This window comes from Pleurodeles waltl, chromosome 10, assembly GCF_031143425.1.
Source record: "Pleurodeles waltl isolate 20211129_DDA chromosome 10, aPleWal1.hap1.20221129, whole genome shotgun sequence".
NCBI classification, from domain to species: domain Eukaryota; kingdom Metazoa; phylum Chordata; class Amphibia; order Caudata; family Salamandridae; genus Pleurodeles; species Pleurodeles waltl.
The window spans coordinates 44,107,817-44,130,065 of NC_090449.1; positions in this window are offsets into that span (position 1 = coordinate 44,107,817).

Genomic DNA, 22,249 nt, shown 5'->3' on the forward strand with positions numbered 1-22,249 from the left:
CCTTGCTTGCTGCTTTTAAATTAAAGGTAACCCAAATTCAACATTGGAATCAAAAGTACTTCCAAAGTCCTAAACAACCTTATTTTTACATACAAGTCACCCCAATGGTGTGCCCTAAGTGACCCCAGAGTTGGATGCAGTGTAACTATAAGCAGGGACTTTATAAAAGATGTTATATAAGCCCTGTTGAGGGAAAAATAGCTAAATTAGTTGTCCCTATTGTAGTGAATGGACTCCATAGGCTAACATGAAAATAGTTTATTTAAAAAAAATAATGTCTTATTTTCCATAGGAAGGAGCTAGATATGGCATGTTTACTACTGAATTAAAAGTTATAATAAATCCAACAACTTTTCCCTGTTGAATTTAATATGACTTGTACCTAGGAAGAGTTTTAGAACTCTTACTAAATGTTACCAACTTCAGCCCTGTAGTGCCCTTCTCTCATTCGTCAGCCTCTGCCAGCCTGAGCCAGACTGCCTTGTTGCGGTGTGAAGTGACCTGGCTGAAACAAAGGAAGCATCTGGTGGGAGAGGAGCTCTCTCAGCAGATGGTAGAACAGATAGGTGGAGAGCAGCCAAACTGGCTTTCAAAGAAGGGAAGGAGATTTGGGGCAGCAACTGAACCTCCTTCATTTACTGCAAACCCAGACAGCCAGGTGCCCCCTGATTAGATTAAGGAAGGGTGTGTTAAGGGAAACGTAACCACACCAGTGTGTGGGCTAAGCCAGAGCTAAAGCTTAAGATTGAATTTTTGGGAAATTTTGCTCCCTGGGATTGATTTTTGCCACACTTCTCATGAAGTGGTCACTCAAGAAGGTGGTGGCCTACAAGTGATTGGACAGAGCCCCTCCCCTGCTTACCACCCTAGGAGCAAGGATAAAATTGGCAGAGCTGCACCCCACCTTAGATCCCTACTGGAATGACACAAGAAGAAGAAGATCTTTCCTGATATCCTGGTGGTGTACCTCCTGCAGCTGCTGGTTCTCCTGCATGATGTTTAGAATCTGACCCTTCTTGTCCTGGGATTGTTGGTAAGCCCCGAGGACATTGGTGAGTGCCTCCTGGACAGTCGGTTCCCTGGGCCTGTCCTCCACCTGGTTCACAGCTGTCCTCCTACCGTTCCTGTCCCCTGTGCCTGTGTCCCCTGAACGGTGTGCCCACTGCCACTGACCCCAGGGCCCTGATTGACTTGGCTGTGGGGTGTGGACTGGGGTCCCTGTACAGATGGGCACACTGCTGATTGATGTGTCCTGGGGACAGAGGTGTGGGGGTGTTGGGACGCTGCTGTGGTGTTGGATACTGAGGGGGGAGGCTCTGTGGTGGAGTGGGTGTGGGCTGGGGTTGCCAACAGTGGTCCCTGATGGGCCAGGTAGTTCATCCAGATCCAGAACTCCAGGGTTACTCACATCACTGGGGGCATCTGTGTAGCCGTGGTACCTCCTCACCGCTGAGATTGGCTGGGGCACCTGTGGGGATTTAAGTTTAAGTGGTATATTATGCTACATGTCTGTGACATTTCCTGCATCCCTAGCTTCTCCTATATGGTTGCTGTTGCCCTGCCACCTTTGTTTGTGTATTGTGATGCATTGTGGGATTGATAGTTCTCAATGCTGTGCATATATTGGTGGTGGGTTTACATGCAGGGCTGGGAGGGATGTTCATGCAGTGGGCATGGCATGCAGGGCTTGGCATTGAGGTTAGTCAATTGTGGTGGTGCACTGTGTGAGATGGAGTGGAGTGATGGGTGCCAGGGTGAGGGGTGGTGGTGACATACAGGTATGTGGGGGGATAGGTAGTAAATTTTGACTCACCAGTGTCCAGTCCTCCGACTACTCCTTCAGGATGCATTATTGCCAAGACTTGCTCTTCCCAATCTGTCAGCTGTGGGTGGGTGGGTGTCCACCGTCAGTTCTCTGGATGGCGAGCTGGTGCCTTGCTGCCATGGAACGTAACTTCCCCTGTAGGTCATTCCACCTCTGATGTTGTCCCTTGTTCTTGGATGCTGTCCCATGGCGTTCACCCAGTCCATGATTCTCTGCCAGAGCTCCATCTTCCTTGCAATGGCGATTTGCTGTACCAGTGCTCCAAACAGCGATGGCTCTACACTGACTATCTGCACCATCATGACCCACAACTCTTCATCTGTGAAACAGGGGTGCCTTTGTGGGGACATGGGTGTTGTGTGGTGTGTGTTGTGCAGTGGGTTTGTATAATGTGGTGTGGTGTGGGGTACGTGGCGAATGAATGGGTGTTTGTGGTGTGTATAGTTGTTGCTGTGGTTTGGTGGCTATCTCTTGCCTATTTTTCATGTTCGTAAAGGGTTATGGGTAATGTGGGTGTGTGTTCTATAGTGCTGTGGGTGCTGTTGTGTGTATCAGTGTCAGGTGTGTGGTTTTAGTTTTGGCCAATGTTGTGTTGTTTTGTATTTGGGTAGCTATTCTGACCACACCGGTGTGTCCTGCTAATGGTTTACCACCATTGAATGTCCGCCAGGGTGATTTGTGAGTCATAATGTGGAGGTGTTGTTTTGTTGGCATGACGGTATGGGTATACGTACCAACACTTTAACACTTACCTTTGGTATGGCAGATATGTGTTTGTGGCAGTATTCTGTTGATTTAGTGTGTGTGTGTCATAATTTGACGAACTGATGTTCGCCTGCGTGACTGTATGTTGGCGGCCATCACTGCAGTGGTAAGCAGGATTTACCGCTAATGTCGCAATGAAGGCCATTTTGCCCACAAAGTGACAAAATGGTGTGATTAATATAGGTGTTTTAAGACATGATTGTTGTGTGTTGTGGTTGAAAGTCAGTTGTTTATGATTGTGGAACTGAGGGTTGTGGTACTAGTGCTTGAGATATATTGATTTTTGTGATGTAGAGTGATTGACTTGGTGGGTGAACATTGTTTGAACCCATCACTGCGGCTTTCACATACTGCTGATGTGTTTAAGGATATGATTGAGGCCGATGCTGTGCTATAATTCTTGCTACCTGATGAGGAGGGCATGGTATTATATATAGCCATATTGCCTGGAATCAATATTGATTCATTAGAGATTAATAAGATTCATTTATGTGTATTTTCGGGACTTTACATAAGTTTGATGAGATGTGGAAGTGGCAGTACTTATCTAATTGAGAACTCCCTCATAAACAGAATTTTGAGATGTTAGTCACATAAATACTTTTTGTGAATTAAGTATTAAGTATTAGTGGCACTCTTGAGGTATGCCTTTTTAAATATGAAAATCAATTCATTTGGACTCTTGAAATATATCAACAAATGTTTTTGATTGTTTACTTTAAAATTAAAGGTGTGGTTGTAAAACCCTCTGTCAAACTTTCAGACAATGAACAAGTATTCACATAGTTTATTAACAATTGTTTGGTGGAATGGAATTTATTGGTTTATTATTTTTTGTCACATGATTATGGGTACAAATAATTAAGATGAATGATATTTAGGAAATATGTTTTAAAAAAAATGTTTAGTCCATTTATTTACTTTTTGGTAATGGAGCCATTAGTAATATTTTCCAATAGGTTGGGATGGGGGTGAAGATTTGTTATTGAATTTAATATTTTAGTGTAAGATATCTGTATGTATGTTTATTCACAGCCTTGATGAAGTACTGTTGAAGGGACGAAATGCTTTGGCTGGGCTGAGAAATTAAAGGGAGTGTTTTGAAGAATAAAGTTCTATATAAACATTTATCAGCTTTGCTGACCTTAATGGACTGGTTGAAGAATCGTTGTATATATGGACTTTAATGGGACTCATCCTGTTTGATATTAGGTTCATGTAGAGTATTTTGACTTTGTGTGTGTTCCCCATTGCAGTGTGTTTTCTTGGATTTTATACAGAGGGTCTTCTGGCAGTTGGATCCTAAGGGAGAATGCATGCTATTTATCTATTTAATGGATTAGTCACTGGTGCTGTAACTTGGGCCATTACTGCTCTTTGGTGTCAGTTTCATTTATTTGGACAGGAGAATCCTCCCAAAGAAGAATATAGTTCAAAAATTAAAAAAGCCTTCTGAAGCCTTTTTTAATATCGGTTTAGGCCCAGTAAGCCTGCAGGTGTAGGGGAAGGCATATAGGTGGTCATTACAACTTTGGCAGTCTTTTTCCAAGAGCGCCGAAGCCGCTGCCGCCAAAAACTGCCATATTTTGATTTAAGTAGGATTTCTGCCCGTTTACAGGCGTAAATCTGACCCCCGTCATCCTGGCTGATGGAGGAAGAGAAGCGGTTCAACCACCAGCACTGTCACCCCAACAAGATTCCGCCCGGCGTATTACAATACAAGATACTGCGTGGCGGAGTTCTGTCAGCGGCATAGTGCTGGTGGTGGAAAACGCCACAACCATCCCCTCCTGGAAGACCACCTCGCTGGAAAAGGTGAGTTGATCATCCGAATAGAGGGAGGGGGTTGGGGCGGCGTTTTGTGAATGTGAGTGGTGTCTTTGTGTGTGTATGAATGCAGGGGCAAGGGGGTGTCTGTGTGTGTGAGTGCTTGTATATTTCAATGCGGGGGCAAGGGGTTATCTGTGTGTGTGTGAGTGTCTGTATGTTTGTGTGAATGCGGGCGGAAGGGGGTGTGGGTCTGAGTGTGTGCATGCAGGTGAATGTGTTTGAGTGCATGCATGCGAGTGAATGGATGTATCTGAGTGAGTGTTTGGGTGCGAGTGAGTGGGGGTGCATGTATATAGGTGTGTGGTTGTGTGGGATATATCTGCTGCAACAGGAATGGAGATTTCTGTCGCCGGGTGCATGACTGCCAGCATTTTTGTGGCGGTGTGACCGGCACAAAAATGCTGTCGGTCTACAGAGTCGTGATACCAATGGCGGTATGGTGGCTACCGCCTGGCTGGTAATATGGTGCTCTTCACTGCCGGACTGGCGGCGGACTGACTGACCACTGCCGCCATGCATTACGGAGAGAAATGTTGTATCATTTTAGCCTGGAAAGCAAGGGTAGATTTCAATAGGAATCATATTAAAGAAGTTTTAGATAATACTACGAGTTCAACATTTAAGGGAAATAATAGTCTTAAAATTGGAAGACAATGTGTAATAAACTTCTGATGATACTTAACTACTGTTCTCGTGGCATGAAGCGACCATCGGTGTAATTTTAAAACCTAATAAACCTCCCAAAAACTAAGGTCTTGGTCAATGATAACCTGAAGAAAGAAGAGAGGATAAAGAGAGAGACTAGACAATGTTGCTCCATCCCATTTCTTAATCAGTTAGTACATAAAGTCAGTTACAAAAAGCCTTGGGCAAAACAATAATATAGTCACCTCCATCAGAAATGGTTTTACAAAAAAATAGCTCTACAGTGTGATGATCTAATATTCTATATGTCAGATGTGAGCAATGTTATCACTCAAGGTACAAACCATATCAGTTTTTGGACACTTCTCAGGCAACCAAGTGAATTTCTATGTGATCTATACATCAGATGTTACCATTTTACTAATTTAATGGGTTGTATATCATTGATTGTGAAAGGACGGAAGGCTGAGCCAGCCTTGCATGGTTTTAACTCATGATTTTCAGATCAGTGTTTTTCAGCACTGACCAAAGAGCACAGTTAGATCAAATATACATTTACATTGTCTACTAACACAAATATCGCTACATCCATACATACCCCACATACACCCTTTCACAAACGTTGGAGCCAATCCATGGCCCATCTCACATCTTGCTGGAATAAATTGCGAAATGTCAAGCATATTTGCTTTGATAGATGCTGTTTTTTGGGCCCAGCTTTGATTGTCCCATGAGTTTTGTTTTCACACCTATTTTGGAGCAACTATGGGTGATCTTTCAGATTATGCTAAGGAATGGAGCCACGGACTCTGCCTTTAGTTTTCTCAATTTGTATTCTTTAGGAAGCAGACCATGTAATGCAGCAGGAGAATCCACTTGTAGCCCTCACAGTTTAGTTGTTTCTCTTGGTGTCATGCCTCCGACCTTTCCATAGTTCTGCAGACCCTCATAGCAGTGCGACAAACAGTTGAAGACTAGAGCTCTAATTTTTATCCAAATTGAAGATTCAGGGAATCATAAGTAGTTTTCGATCGTGCAAAGGAGTCAGAATCTCATCGAAAAACTAAGAAAGTCATCAATTAAAGGTTGACTAGCATTACCAGGCTTGCTGTTACATTGGTCCTTTTTAGTTAAAGAACTGTAGGATGTTGCCTGCAATGCCAGACTCAAGCGTAATTGGAGATTATTGAAACACATGACTGAAGATTTACCTAAATTGAACTTTATTTATGAATTTAAATCACCTAGAGTGGTTTTGAAGGTTAGAGATTCCACAGTCTGTGGCTAGAATATGGTACGAGATTGGATGAGTTCTGGGTATTACATATCAAATTATGCTTGCCCCAATCAGGGACTCCTAAGTTCCTTAGTTATAAGTTATCTTTCCTATCAAGCAAGATAATATTGAGAGATGGCGACCTACTGTTCGACGGTAAACCACTTTCTTGGAAATGCTGAAGGGAAAGAATAGAAGACCATTCTCCAAATTTAAATATATACCAATAGCCTTGGTGAAGGCTGGAACAAGAAAGAAACCTGCCAGATCGAACAAGCCTTGCAGATCACTCGTTGTAAGAACAAAAGGCGTTTCTGCACCTGGACACAGCCATGGATGAGAAACCGAAAGCAACACATGGAATCTAGAAGAAGGACTTGCCTCAAGCAGAGATGGAGAATTTACGGCAAGTATCCTTGAAGTTAATGTTTAACATTGTTAAATCTGCTCCACTAAGAAGTATCACCTCTTAATTCTCCACAGATGATATTGGAAAAAAGTACACATGGCAAAGTTTAAGATCAATGAGGATGCTAAGTATGAAGATGTGGCTTGATGGATGTCAAAGGTCTTCAACATGTTTTAGTCAGTTGTTGGTCTCCTTCTTCAACATGTGGGTAAGGTTTTGACAACAATTCTAGTCTGTGAAATCCAGGTAAGCCCTATTAGAATTAAAAATAATGAAATATAAAGATGTACTTTACTCAGATCAGAGAAAGATTTTCTTTTATCAGACTTTGTTGGCCATGTGGGAAATCTGTAGAAAGTAGATACAACTGATCCCCCTTCAGTAGTAGACTGGTTAGATTCTGCATTTTGGACAGAGTAAATACAATGACCCAATAATAAACATTAAAGGTATCCTTTGAGCGATGGTGGAACAAAGGTGAACTACTTCAAATGACCCGATCACTCATTTGATTTTCTGCAATAAGAGGTCGGAAGCCTACATACTGGATAGGTAAACCATACATACGGATGTAGGCCAGGATTAAATATTTGTGGAGATGCTCTTCACAAAACGAGGGTTGATGGCATATAAGGGGTGATAGATGACCAACATAAACATTATAGAAGAGCTAACAATGGACATTATAAACTCTTTGTTAAGAACAACCCTCCCAAAGCTGGGCCAACAGAGGAGGGTAGGGGAAAAGGGGACAACGGTGAGGCAAAGATAAGAGGGGATGATATGCATATGTAGTCAGTGTTTGGGGATTCAGGTAGGATAGGAAGATGGTGAGTTTCATCATAGATCCAAGGCTGAGGCCCCAATTAATCCCTGGATGGAGGAGGAAACTATTTTTTTGCAGGGTATCAAACATATATATATATATTTATATATATATATATATATATATGTATATATGGTTCTGTCTCCTCTGTCATATTTTCTGTTGCCAGTAATGTTCCCCGACTTCTTTCTGCTGTCTCCTGGATGGTCTGGAGTCCTAAACTGTTGACAACACTCTTGGGAACATTCAAAATAAATAGACCTTAAGTATTGGATTCTCCTATTTCCAATTGGTGTTCCTTCACCTACACTTGTGACAGTAAAGAAGAATGAGCGGCCTTCACCAACATCAGGTGAGCAGGTGTAGATAATGCCACACAAATTAAGAAGTGACGTGCCCGTTTCACTTCCCTGTGCTCTCTGTGCTATTTAAGCTGGTTCCGCCTAACAACCAGGCTCTAAGAAAACCTGAAGTCACTTACCTCTGTCCAAGACTCTGCTTGAGGGCTGCAGCAGACACAATCTCCATGCCCTCTCTTTTGGGCTGTTGTTTGTAGGAGGCTGCACCTCCCACTCAGCTCCTGCTTCCACATGGTCCTCCTTTGAGTGCTAACATCTGCCATGTTTCTCCTTCTGTAACAGTGCCATAGGCCTTGGGCCTCACCCACCCTGATCTCCCCTCAGACCCCATATCTTCACTTCCTCTCCTTCTCCTGCACACCTCTAGTGTCTGTTGTCCCGCTATTGCTACCATCTCTTCTTGCTTGTCCCCCTTTTGTGAGGAGCCATGCCCTCCAAATTCTGGACCTTTCTTTCTGATTGGTGGAGACGGTGGGAGCACCAGAATGCTGCCCTCCTCAGCCGTAGATATTTCTGCCATGGTCATGTTAGGTGTCCAGTCTAACCTGGGATTACAGCATATCTCCCAACATGAGGAGTGCAGTACCAATTGTTTAGGGTCTTGTAAAATTGAAACTTAAAACGTGATTCCCAAACACCATGGTCATGTGAGTCCAAAGGGGTAGACAAGTCATCATGCAGGTAATCAAGAGAAAGAGAAACCTGCCATGCAAATGGGTCACATCTAGCGCATGTTTGGAGAACACCTCTGTTATCAATGTATTTAAAAGCCCAAACACTAACCCTCATTGTATACCCCATATTGAACGATAGGTGCAGATGTGGGAAGTGGACAGTAGTGTAACTAATGCATCCACGCTGCATCTCAGGCAATGCATCAGTTGTTGAAACACTGGCGCTCATCTTCTCGCAAGTTGCAGAGCATTCAGTCAGGTATCAGGTGATAGAGCACTAGTAACCCATTGTCACACCAGGCCTTCCAATAAATAAGGAATTTATTACCAGTAGTGCCCAGACAGGGGGAGGTGTTACTTTGTACAAAGTTAAACACAATTTTAAGATATGTTGAGCTTAATTTTAAGTTTCAATAAGGAGTAATCAGGTTTCCTTGTCGAAGTGTTTAGATGAAATTTTATTGGCCGCACTCAAGGTCTATCACCATTCAAGAGAAAGATCTTAATGCTGGGATAGATCTGCCACAAGAGATGCTGTTGCACAAAAAGAGAGAACAATCTCGAGAGCTTAATGTGATGGGAAATAATCATCTGGATCACCTGAACTCTACCCCACACATACAGTCTAAGTGCAGACCATCAGTGGAGGTCAATGTATAATTTTTAAATCAGCGGGTTAAGATTGTCAGTAACCATGTCAACAAGCCCAATGTTTATTAAGATACTGCATTTCAGATACTTAATTTTATATCCTAAAAAATGAATGGAAAGTCTGGTGAGGGCCAAAGGGACAGATATAAGTTTCTATGAGGGGAAACATGATATAATCAGCATATAGGAGGGGCTTATTCTCCCCAGTGCAATAGACTTATTGCTGCAGTATTACAAATGCTGACAATACTAGGGTTATAAGGACTAAGAAAAAACAAAAGGAATATAGGGGGGCGTCTTGTCACACACCTCTGGTATTGGGAACCCGTTTTGATGAAAAGTCACTGTATAACAAACTGATCTTTGGTATGAAAGAGCTTGCCAAGTTGGACTTTTCAAGGACTCTGGAAAAGTAGCCTCACACCTCTTGGTAGAAGGTATTTTCCACATTGAGGAATATGTCCATTTTTGCCTTCAGAGAATCTCTAGAGGTTTACGGTAAGTGTGACAGCCTCTGAAGATAAGAGAGGCATAGAGAAAACGTGAAAGAAACCCATATATTCAGCATTCTTGAAAGCAGCATGCAACATGTGGGCTAGGTGATATAATCTAATTTTGTAAAAGATACCAGGGAAGCCATTCTCCCCATGTGACATGATGTTAGACAGATCAGGAATTACAGCTTCTTTTTCTTGAACAGAAATGTCACCCTCCATTACTTGTCTCTCTTGTTCCGACAGACTGAGAATGAGAACCCTGTGAATATTGTTTACAGCATGCACCATGGATGGGAGTCCATTTGTTTATTTGTCAATTATGGGCAGCTTAAAGGTGTCCCGATTTCTTTCCTTGTTCATAGTTAAAATAATTTAACCTGCATAAGGCAACTTCTACTCTGTCTGTAAATAACAAGTTTGGGACAAGTGTTTCATTTTCCAGTTCCCTTAGTAGCCTGATCAAGGAAAAACAGTTGGAACACTTTGTCTAGTCCTTATGTAGCATTTGAGGTTAATATGCACTTCATTGACTCATCAAGGCCAGGGTATTGTCCTTCATTAACAAGCCTCTGCGCCTTGCCATTCCCACTGCCCATATTGTCTAGAGAGATGCAACTGGAAGCTGAATTTTTCCTATTCTTTTGGAAGTTTAACTTTGAAGGTGTTCAAACAATAGGAAATTATCATGTGTACAAAAGCAGCCAGGCGAATCGCACTGATCTTATATGACTTTAAATGCGAGAAACATGTTGACCTCATTAATAGCTGTATAGGGATTTCTGTACTGTCATTCCAAAACATTCTCTGAATTTAGGGAGTGTAAACTCAACTTTAATTCTTTTCTTTTGAGGATGGATTAGACATTAATACTAATCATTTCCCCACATTACTGTTTTTAATCATGACAGGGGTCTGATTTTGATTAAATATAAGCTTTGTAGGCCCCTAGCTATTTTTAACCTCACACACTCATACCATTCTATACCAATCCTACATTCCAGCACTCAATGACTGGCACCTCTATATCTAAAAAGATCTCCGGCAAAGAGCCCCCGTGAGGGGCCCATCAGGCATTGCAGTGCCCGCCTGACGAGGAGCAAAAGCCCGATGATGAATCATGTCACCATTGGGTGAGTAAGGGCTCTTGTTCAAAAGAAAGCAGACTCACAGGACCTATCTCTTATTCATTGTATTTATACATTATTTTTTGTCTGGAACTGTGTACCCTTTTGGTTCTTTCTAGAATCAGAAAACCACATTTTTCAAAACAATTTTGGCATTTTACTGGGATATACCAAATTTTTACTATTTTTTGTGCTTTTAGCCTCCTTCCAGTTACTGACAGAAATGGGTGTGAAACCTATTCTAGATCCCGGAAAAGTAAACTTTTCTGAAAAGTAGACTAAATTCTGAATTCATCAAGTGGTAATTTGTGTAGATCCTATAAGGTTTCCATACAGAAAATAACAGCTGATATTATTATCGCTCCTTGAAACTCAGCCATCAACTCTCTAACACCCTTCTGACTGTAGCGTCAAAGTTTAGTTAGAAATGGATCTCTGACATATTTTTGAATTGTTCCTATCAAGTTTTTACAAAGATTCCAAGTGGAACTCTCAGGACGCTGCTAATCGCCTTCAAACCTTTGACGACTTTACATCGTCAAGAATTATCTGAGACTTACTTGAATTGTTTGTTAATTCTTATGGACTACGGGGCCTTCACCAATAACTTTTAACTCAGGGTTCCTGTGAACCCAGTTGGAGTGTACAACCCGATTGTGGAAGAGCAACACAAGAACGGTAACTTGTGCCTCTCTCTGTGCAATAACTAATATAATTCAACACAATACTTCATAATAGGGATGCAGTCTCTGCCACTGTGGATACCTTTTGAATTGCAATTATTTTGCTCTTCTCCCACTCTTTACGGGAGTCAAAGCATTGCAACTCAGGAGTTTCTTGAGAGTTGACCCCTGTTAGGAATCCAAGAACAGGTGATGAAAATCGGTACAATGAGGGACATGGCCGTACCAGAAGGGTTGTAGAACGCACTTTTGTCCTACTGAAAGCCAGTTTCAGGTGCCTCCATTTGACAGGTGGGTCCCTATGCTAAGCCCCTAAGAAGGTCTGACAGATTCTGGTGGCATGCTGTACAATTTGAACCTCAGACGCCATGTGCTCCACCTGTAGGAGGAGGGGGGTGAAAATGCACCTGTGGCAGCAATGGACACTGAGGACAGTGAGGAGGAGCAGGATGTGGACAACAGGACAAATATCATACAACAGTACTTCCAATGACACTCAGGTAAGACTGTAGATCTGTTTTTTTCTCCATTTCTGTTGAGTGCTGTGTTCCAGCTCTGTTGCGCCAATGACTGCATTACCCTTCAATTTACTGTCACTTATGCCTTCCCTTTTTGCAGATGTTGGTGTGATAACAACAGTGTACTGATGTGATAGCTAAAGACTGCTTTACAACATTTGTTTGATGGAATCACATTTTACAGGACATTTGCACAGGATGATACAGTCCAATAAATTGCACATTTCTGTCTGATAAAGCAATATCCCTCCAGTTGTGCTCAAGGGTGTATAATGAAGTGACAATAATGAAGAGATAGTGCAATAGAGTTGGGTGATGGTTGAGGTAAACCACAGTGTAGTGGTCCAGTTGTTCTGGAGCACAGTACAATGTCCATGGGGCCATAGGATGAAGAGCAATGACAGTCCAAAGTGAACAAGGTGACTCAGTGGCACACAATGTAGGAAAGTAGCCTCTTTCTAGGTTGGTAACCCCCCCTTTGGCCTGTTTGACAGTGTGCTTGACTGTGTCTACTGGGATCCTGATCATCAGGACCCCCGTAGTTATGCTCTCTCCCTTAAATTTTGGTTATTGCATACTGGTAATCCAGTAATTCACCCAAAATTGGCACACTGGTGTCCCCTTATAAGTCCCTAGTATATGGTACCTAGGTACCCAGGGCATTGTGGTTCCAGGGGATCCCTATGGGCTGCAGCATTTTTTTGCCACCCATAAGGAACTCATGCTTCTACAGGACTGCCATTGCAGCCTGTGTTACAAGGTACATGCACCCTTTCACTGCCATTTACACTGCACTAGTTCACTTATAAGTCACCCCATAGCAGGCCCTTCAGCCCTGAGTGCAAGGTGCAGAGTACCTGTGTGTGAGGGCACCCCTGCACTAGCAGAGGAGCCCCCACGCTCTCCAGAACCATTTTCGCGGACTTCCTGAGTGTGGTAAAGCTATTTTACACATGTACTGGACACCTATGTCCAGCTACATAATGGTAACTCCGAACATAGGCATGTTTGGTATCAAACATGTTGGAATCATACCCGAGGCTTTTGCAAGCATTGGTTGTATGATTCCATGCACTCTGGGGGATCCTTAGAGGACCCCCAGTACTGCCATTCCAGCCTTCTGAGATTTTCCAGGCAGCCCCAGCAGCTGCCACCTCTCAGACAGGTTTCTGCCCTCCAGTTGCTTGAGCAGCTCAAGCTCAGGAAGGTAGAGCAAAGGATTTCCTTTGAGAGAGGGGTGTTACACACTCTCCCTTTGGAAATAGTTGTTACAGGCTTGGGAGGGGTGGCCTCCCCAAGCCACTTGAAATGCTTTGAAGGGCACAGATGGTGCCCTCCTTGCATAATCCAGTCTCACTGGTTCAGGACAGACAAAAGGGGAGTGACCACTCCCCTGTCCATCACCACCCCATGGGTGGTGCTCAGAGCTCCTCCACAGGGTCCCTGGGTTTTGCCATCTTGGATTCCAAGTTTGCAGAGAACTCTGGGAGCATCTGAGTGGCCAGTGCCAGCAGGTGGCATCAGAGCCCTCCTCTGATAGCTGCTTACCTGTTTAGTTGACCAATATCCCTTTCAGGACTATTTAGGTTCTCTCTCAGATTCAAATTGCAAGACTCCAGCAGGAATCCTCTTCATCATTTAGTTCACCTTCTTACTGAAGAAACTGCATCTGGACCCTCCAGGAACTCTAGAAACTGCAAAAAAGAAGCAACATAGTATCTTCAGCTCCTGCCAGCAATTGCAACTGTTTCGCTGTCATGCATCCTCAGAGGGCAGCCTGTCTTCAGCCTGTACCAGAAGAACAAAGGAATCTCCCTTGGAGTGAAGGAGTCACTCCCCTGCTTCAGCAGGCACCTCTCTGCAATGAGGACCCGCGGTGTGAGTCTCCTCTCATGATGAGCTGTGTGGATCCTGCCTCACGGGTGGTGGACTGAAGTGGTCCTGACAGTGCTGACATCCTACTGTCAAACTTTGGTGGAGGTAAGAGCTTGCCTCCCCACGCAAGACAGTCTCCCCGTGCACTATGTTTTTTGCAGTTGCCACGGCTTGTTGGCATCCTTCCATGAAGTTCTTCATGCACCATGCAGCTCCGGCCCCAGCATTCAATCCTGTGATGCACAGCTTCCTGAGTGGTTCTCCAGCGGCGTGGGACCCTTTACCTCCTTTTGTACCCTCTTTGTCCCCATGCGGTGGGACTCCTATGCACGCTGCCTAATCTTCTGAGGGCTCTCTGAGTTGCTGACAGTCCTCTCTGACCCACCTCCTGGGTAGAGTCACCAGGTCCCTCCTGGTTCCAGACAGACCCATTTTCAACTAAACCGTGAGCTTTGCGTGTGCCAAGGTTTGTTGGCGGAATCTAGTGACGCAAACCAGACTGCAATCTTCCATCCACATACATCTTCTTGGGTGCAGTACTAACTGTTGTTCTTCACCAGTGGTTCTTCTTTTGCACCTTCATCCGGGTTGGCAGGGGCTCCTGTTCTTCCTGGACTCCTCTGTGCTTCTTGCACTTTTTCCCCTTCTTCTGGATTCTTCAGGTCCAGGAATCCACTGTTGGTGTCTTGCAGTCTCTTCTGGTTTTTGCATTACCTTCTTGCTTATGTTCTTGTTTGTTCTAGGAAAGTTAGATTTACTCCTGCTTTCCTGGGCTCTGGGATGGGTTCTATTACTTATCTTGGTGTTTTCTAATACTCCCAGCACCCTTCTACACAGTACACTTGCCTAGGTGGGAAACCGACATTCGCATTCCGTTTTCTTAGTATATGGCTTGTGTTTTCCCTAGGCCCATTTCTAACAATTGTGATTTTCACTATTTTCACTGTTTTCTAACTGTTTTTACATCTATTTCTGCATATTAGTGTACATAGTTTGTGTATTACTTACCTCGTAAGGGAGTATAGTCTCTATGGTATTTTTGGCATTTGTGTCACCAAAATAAAGTACCTTTATTTTTTGTAACACTGAGTATTTTCTTTCATATGTGTGAGTACTGTGTGACTACAGTGGTATTGCATGAGCTTTGCATGTCTCCTAGATAAGCCTTGGCTGCTCGGCTACAGCTACCCCTATAGAGCCTGGCCTATAGACACTGACCTACATTTCACTAACAAGGGATAAATGGACCTGGTATAGGGTGTAAGTACCTTAGGCACCCACTACAAACCAGGCCAGCCTCCTACACACAAGGGGGACCTTCTGGAGGGGCTCATTTCCTGGCGGTGGTGTTGGTCTTGGCAACAGTCTCTGGTGTCTCTCTGGGTCGCAGGGAACGTTTGCGGGGTGGTGCTTCTGCTGCAGAGGTTGGGGTGCTGCAAGCCCGTGGGTCCTGTGGCAGGTCCATTATACTAGCTGCAGCAGATGTTGATGGCTGCTGAGTGGAGTGGCTAGGGGTAATGGGCAGCTGCTGTGCTCTGTTCTCCCGCATGGTGTTGGCCATGTCACCCAGCACCCCTACAATGAAGGCCATGTTGGCATTTATGCCCTGCAACTGCTGTTTGACCTCCTGGTGGAATACCTGCTGCAGCCTCTGGTTCTCCTGCATGATCGGGATGACCTGGCCCATCCTGTCCTGGGATGTTTGGTATGCCCCCAGGACATGTGTGAGTGCCTCCTGGGCAGTCGGTTCCCTGTGCCCCCCGGCACACACCTGACCTCCCACTGTCCCTTGCCCCCTGTGCCTGTGTCCCCTAAACTGTTCCCACTTCCACTTACACCTGGACCTTCTTCGACTTGCCTGTGTGGTGTCGACTCTGGTCTCTGTACAGGTGGGCACACTATTGATTGACGTGTCCTGGGGACAGGGGATTGGGCGCGTTGGGTGGCTGCTGTGGTGTTTGAGTCGGAGGGGGCCCCCTGTGGTGGACTGGCTAAGGGATGTTGAAGCCGACTGACCTGTGGTCCTAGATGGGCCAGGGAGTTCATCCAGATCGGAACATTCAGAGTTGCTCTCATCACTGGGGTATCTTCTGGTGAGGGACTGGGTTGCTGTGGCACCTGCTCACTGCTGACCCTGCCCGGGGCACCTGTGGGGATGTAAGTGATTTGTTATGGCTCATTGTCTGTCACATTTTCTGCATTTCTACCTTTCCCTATAGGTTTGGTGTTGTCCTTCCACCTTTGGTGGTGTATGGTGTTTGGTTGTGTGATTGGTAGTCGTACATGCTGTCCATGCATTGCTGGTGGGTGTGCATGCAGTGCTGGGAGGGATATGCCTGCAGTGGGTAGGTCATGCTGGGGTACATATTTACATGTGGTCATTGGGGTGGTGCACTGTATGGGATGAAGTGGGGTGAAGGGAGTCAGGGTGAGGGGGTGACATGCCATGCAGGTATAGGTGTTGGTGGGTAAGTAATGGTGACTTATCCTTGTCCAGCCCTCCAGTGACTCCAATGAGGCCCTCAGGATGAAGGATTACCATGACTTGCTCCTCCCATGCTGTCAGCTGTGGCGGAGGAGGTGGGGGTCCACCGCCAGTCCTCATGATGGAGACCTGATGCCTTGATACAATGGAACGCAACTTCCCCCATAGGTTGTTCCACCTCTTTTGTATGTCGTCCCTTATGTGTGGATTTTACCTTGTCCACCATAGCTCCATCTTCCTGGCAACGGAGATCTGCTGGACCTGTGCACCAAACAGCTGTGGCTCTACCCTGATGATTTCCTCAACCATGACCCACAACTCCTCATCTGTGAAACAGGGGTGCTTTTGTGAGGACATGCCTATTTTGTGTTGTGCGTGTTGTGCAGAGGGTGTTCTGTGCGGTGTTGGGCAGTGTGTGGTGTGTGATGCGTGACATATGTATAGGTGGATTTGGTGTGCGTGTGTGTGTGCAGTTCTGTAAAAGATTGGCCTGGCAACGCGTGGCAGTCTTTTTGTGTTTGCAAGGGATTGTGGGTTGTGTGAGGGTGTGTTTTATAAAGCTGTTGGGAGGTGTGTAGGGTGTGTTTATGTGTAAGGTGTGGGCTCTTTGAACTGGCCAATACTGGTTTGTAGTGGTGATTGGTGCACACTTCCGTCACAGTGGTGTGCCCCACCAATGGTTGACTGCCGTTGAATGTCCGCTGTGGTGATTCGTGGGTCGTAATTTGGAGGGCGCTGTTTTGCTGGCATAGCGGTGTGGATGGTGAGTTTGAAATTTTTTCACCTTAGTTAGGTCTGGCGGACTTGTGGTTGCAGCAATTTTCCGTCCGTTTTGTGTTTGTGTGTCATAATCTGGCTGGCAGATTACCACCTCCCTGGCGGTCTGTTGGCGGACATAACCAAGGCGGTCTTCGGAATAGACTGCCAATGTCATAATGATCACCTATATGTGAGTTTTAACAGATCTCATCCACAAATAGTATGAAAAGCTTGAAAGTGAGGAAGGGATCTCAAACCAGAGAGTCTGAAGAAGAAGATCTCAAGCCTGACAGAAGGCACTCAGGAAGTGGACTTATTAGCAGATCTATGAACTTTAATAGCCTTCAACAATGGAGAACAATCTAGGAGTATACCAAAGCAGAAGCAGGGGCCACTGGAAAAATGAGCAGGACAGACAGACAGGAATCCTCATTGGAAGGTGTGAGGAACATGTAATACCTTAAACAGCATTGGAAGGAAAGAGATCTATCACTAGAGGTGTGCAAAATTCACATGATTTGAATTCATGCAAATATGGGAAATTTGTCCAAAATCATGCAAAATGCAAATCCAACTTCTTCAAATGTGTCATTGTGTCAATTGTGAGCATAAGAACGTATTTCCTGCTTAAAAAGCATTTAAACTCCATGTGCTGCAGGCAACATCTATTCACATTCTGCCTACTGGTGTTGTTCCCAAGTATTTGCTGTAGATTGTTGGGCTAATGGCCTGAAATTACTCAATGTGGTGTAATGGCATACTTTCAGGAATCTTGTTTGGCAAGTGTGATGCATAGATCCTGAAATTACACAAACTATGATGCCATAATATAGATTTCGCCTGCTCTTATCTATGACGATTGGGAATTTGGGGCAAAAGGGGAATGTAAGAGCATTTTGTGTAAGAGATGTTGCATTCAATTACTTAATTTGTTGGCCAACACTTCAAACCAAGGCCGACTGTCGCTTTGGTGGCATACCATTAGAAAGACAAATATAGCCTCAGGCTAGACATGTAATTCCACAGAAGGCGGGGTTCTTTCATCTTAGGCTTTTTGGAGACCACTTGGTACGAAGGCTGTTCACAAATGAGCAATAGGAGGCAATTGGGACAGTAAATAAGGGCTGCCAAATAATGTAAAGCAATACCAACAGTCATTAACATGTCACTGTAAATGAGGGACAGTAGTGCCTACCAAGTACAAGAAGCATTTTTGGTCTGAAATAGAATGCAACAATGAGTAAAATATAAAAGTAGGACCATGTGACAATCTCAAGTGGCATTAGTTCGATATCTGTGTTCAGCCTAACTTACATTTGTCTCTCACAAGAACTAGTGTTTCAACTACTCAATGCAGTCCTGTTTTGTCAGAATGCCTATAGAAAGAGTTGGTTTGCCTGTCATGGCTGTGTGGCATGGAAGGGAAGGTCCAATTTTGCTGATTCATAAGGGTCAGTTAAGGCTTCTGAGTCAATATTCTCAGGACCAAATACATCCAGCAATTGTTCATTGGGGTCTGACAATTCTCTGGTTCTTCCACTTATTGTAACAGTGGTGGTTTGAGTAACCAAACTGTAAATCGTCTTTTGTAAGTGGGATCGTAACATCAACATTCTAAGTTTTTCATTGGTCTCAAAGGAGAGGTCATCCAAGATATGTATTCTGTTACCTTCAAATGAGTACAGGTCATGTTTCTTCAGTGTTGATTATCTGCTATGACTCTTGTTGGAAAAGAAAGTAATGGGTCAATCAGGTTAAATTTATGTGCATTTCGAGGCTGACTGTTATGGCAGTTTAGAGTTGGGAAAAGATGGCAATCATCCTGTTCACAGTGTTATAGATTGTCAAATGTAGTCTTTTAGTGGGTCTATACATTTTTGAAAAAGGTCAAGTACAGTTTTAGAAGCTTGTCATAGCTGCCCGAGTGGAGCACACTTCTGCAGACATTTCTCCCAGTTTATTTTCCAGGACAATTACCAAGGTGCCCACAGATGTAATCTCCCTTATGATCATTTCCAATGATATCTTATATGGTTTACAGTCTCTAAGGTTGCCTATTTTTCAACAAGGAATCCTCCTCTAAAAATATTAGTAGCCCGACCGATCAGTTGTTAGTCATATTAGGTGGATCAGGAGCGAAATGGTTCCATAAGAGGGTTGGATGAGCATTTGTCATGCAGGTTAGGTTGCAGAGTAGAACTAGTTTTCAGCTGCTTTGCAGCCCAGACAAACACTCAGCACCCTTTCAGTGTTAGGTAAGGTGCGTTACCAACCTAATTATTACCATGAGATGTATTATAGGATTCCGAGACCAATAGTGGAGATGAGCCACAATCACAGGTTGAGGGTACAATTGAAATTGAGACATATACTCTACAGGATTGGCCATGCAGATGCCAGACAAGACAGACCCAAGGAACAAGGATCATAAAGTCACACCATGCAGGCAGGGTGATATTGATAGTTCGGCTCTAAAGAACCAAAATGCACGGGAGATCACAAGATAGTTAAATTATCAAATTGAAATTCAGCATAGGCCTCCATAGGCAAGAGATGTAGTAGGTGTTAGTATAATTAGAACCCCACTGCCAGCTGTGATGCAATCAAGCCCACAATGCTCCAGATAGGCAATGCATAGTTGTCATGGACTATGTCAGGGGAACCCTAGTTCTTCATGTAATGGCATGTAGGGTGCCTGTACTTCTATTTTTTATTAAATTGTTAAACCTCTCAGCTTTAGGATGGTCTTTCTCCAATCTTGTTGCCAGTTTGCCTCACATTTTTGCTGTATCTTTTTGTTGGCTTTAGGACCATGGGCGGCTCCCCCGCTATGGCAGAGAAGCATCGCCCTCCCCCAGTAGCAGCTGCAAAACTTTCACTATAAAATGCTAATAGACTATGTTTATAAGCATTTTATAGTAAAAGGGGTGGGGCCTTGGGGGTTTGAGGGAGACTAGGGGGAGTGCACAGCACTCCCCGTTTAGTATGCATGTATGTTTGGCTGGCCGTCTCGGGCCGGCCAAACACACATGCACACTGGGCTCTCTCCAACCCAGCAATGCAGGGTTGGAGACAGCAGGCAGAGACTTCCACTGGCTGGGCACTCCGTCCAATCCTAACTCTGCTTTACGCAGGGAAGGCTGGGTGCCTATTACTGCAGTCCAGTCGAGGAGCGGATCAGAGCGACGAGGCTCGGCACATCACGGAAAGGTGAGGTTTTCTATTATTATTCTGTATATTTTTTTTCCCGTAGTGCCCACCCATCCCTTTTCCCTCCTGCGATCCGACACTCCTTAGGACTCTGATCACTTTGCCTCTGCTGACCAGTGCTAAAGTGCATGGGCTTCTCCCCTAAACAAGGTAATATTGCTATATACACACGTGAAATATTTAATTTAAGTCCCTTGTAAAGTGGTATGCCTTATACCCAGGGTCTGTAAAGTAAATGGGCCTGCAGTATGCCACCAACTTCAGTAGCCCTTAAACATTGCCATTGCAGAGCCTTTGTGCCGTTTCATCGCCACTTCAACTTAGCATTTAAAACCCCTTGCCAAATCTTAAACTTATCTTTTATTATATATATGCCACCTCTAAGGTAGGCCTTAGGTAGCTCATAGGTCACGGTGCTGTGTAAGTAAATGGTAGCATATATACTTTTGAGTTTTACTTGTCATGGTAGCGAAAAACTCTCTAAGTCATTTTTCACTAGCTTGAGGCCTACTCCTCTCATACGCCAGCATTGGGAATTCCTTAATATATCTTTAAGTTGCAATTCCTGATCAGAAAGGAGTAGCTATATCATGTTTCATATATTCTGGAATCGTGATGATAAATCCTCTTTACTGGTGAAGTTGGATTTACCATTACTATTTTAGAAATGCCGTTTTTAGAATGTGTTAATAGAAAGGGACAACCCAATATGCCTTTGTGAGCTTGGGTGTAAAATGATAAGGTAAAGGTTCAAACAAGGGTCTTATTTAAACCAACTAAATCTAAATTAAATCATGAATAATTTTAATATGTTCAAATCATTGTAACATCTATATAAAATTAAACTAGTAGCGATTCGGTGTGATCAAATCACAAAGGAATAAAGACGCAGGTGTACACCCCAAAAATATTTTTTATATTTTGTGCAATCAAACAATACGTCAATCATTAAACAAAGAGTTTGCAGGGGTACATAAACCAAAACATATACGATTACAGAGGCATGGTGGGTTTAGCTTTATCAATATTGCAGTTAAACCATAAGCCCAAGTAACAATCACCCATTCAATAAGAATGTCCATGAGGATTATTCATGCAGTGATGAAACAAGATTCCACATTGGAGAATTTAGAGATGAGTTGGGTAACACGTCAACGTTTCGGTCTCAATAGTGAATGTCAGTGAGACCATTATCAGGACTTGCATTTGACGAACACATAAGGAATGTTCCCCTGTTTATAACAGAATGTCCAAGATTTGGCACCTTCGAATATGAAATATAAAATATGCACCTGCACACATTAAATAAAAGCAAGAATAAAAGGCCATCACCAAGAGAGATCAAAAATAAAGAATGGAAAAATATTGAGAGGAGTTCATAGAGAGTATAATACACCCCAAGAAATTAAATAGGAAAACAGAAAATGTTACAGTGATACATAGGTCCCCCATGTGAAGTAAGTAAGGCCAACCGACTTAATGTATACTTAAATTATGCACTTCCCACTGTAAAGTTTCTGTCATTTATGGAGCCAAGAAAAGATCTAAGACATATGAGGCAAACCAATCAACAAATGAAACTGGGGTAACAAGTAGTGAGCAACAGCCAGCAAAGTTAAATAAATACTTTAAAAAAACTTAAATAAAGCCCTTAACACATCGTGGTCTAAGCAATTATACATAGTCTGTGTCAGAGATGCAGGTCAAGTCAAAAGATCTATGAAAGCTTTACAAACATACACAGATTCCAGTGGATATTTGAGAAATCGTGTTATAATCCTAACATGAGCAAATAAAGGCAATACATAGTGAGTGAAATGTTATACTCTGTACAGGTC